The sequence below is a fragment of the Mesoplodon bidens genome (genome assembly GCF_964165515.1).
Source record: "Mesoplodon bidens genome assembly, chromosome: 1".
Classification (NCBI taxonomy): Eukaryota; Metazoa; Chordata; class Mammalia; order Artiodactyla; family Ziphiidae; genus Mesoplodon; species Mesoplodon bidens.
Window position 1 is genome coordinate 215,934,869 of NC_138176.1, and position 299 is coordinate 215,935,167.

A 299-nucleotide genomic window follows, 5' to 3' on the forward strand; every position below is an offset into this window, starting at 1 on the left:
TCCACTGTCTTTTTCTTTCTTTAAAAGGCTTTTTTTTGTATGTGTGAGGGAATCAACAGGTGACTACCCTTGTACTGAGGTGCATACAAGTGCAGCTGGGGTTACAAAGAGCAGAACTTACCCTCAGTGAGTGACCTGACACTACTAGGCCGGGGGCCCCTGCAGCGTTTGCACCATCACCCAGCTGTCTGCCTGGGTCTTACTAGGTGTGAAATGCTCATGGTCATGATTATTTGTGAAACTGAAATCACCACTGAAAGGGCACATACGTGGTTATTCATGGTTCAGTAGCTGTGTTG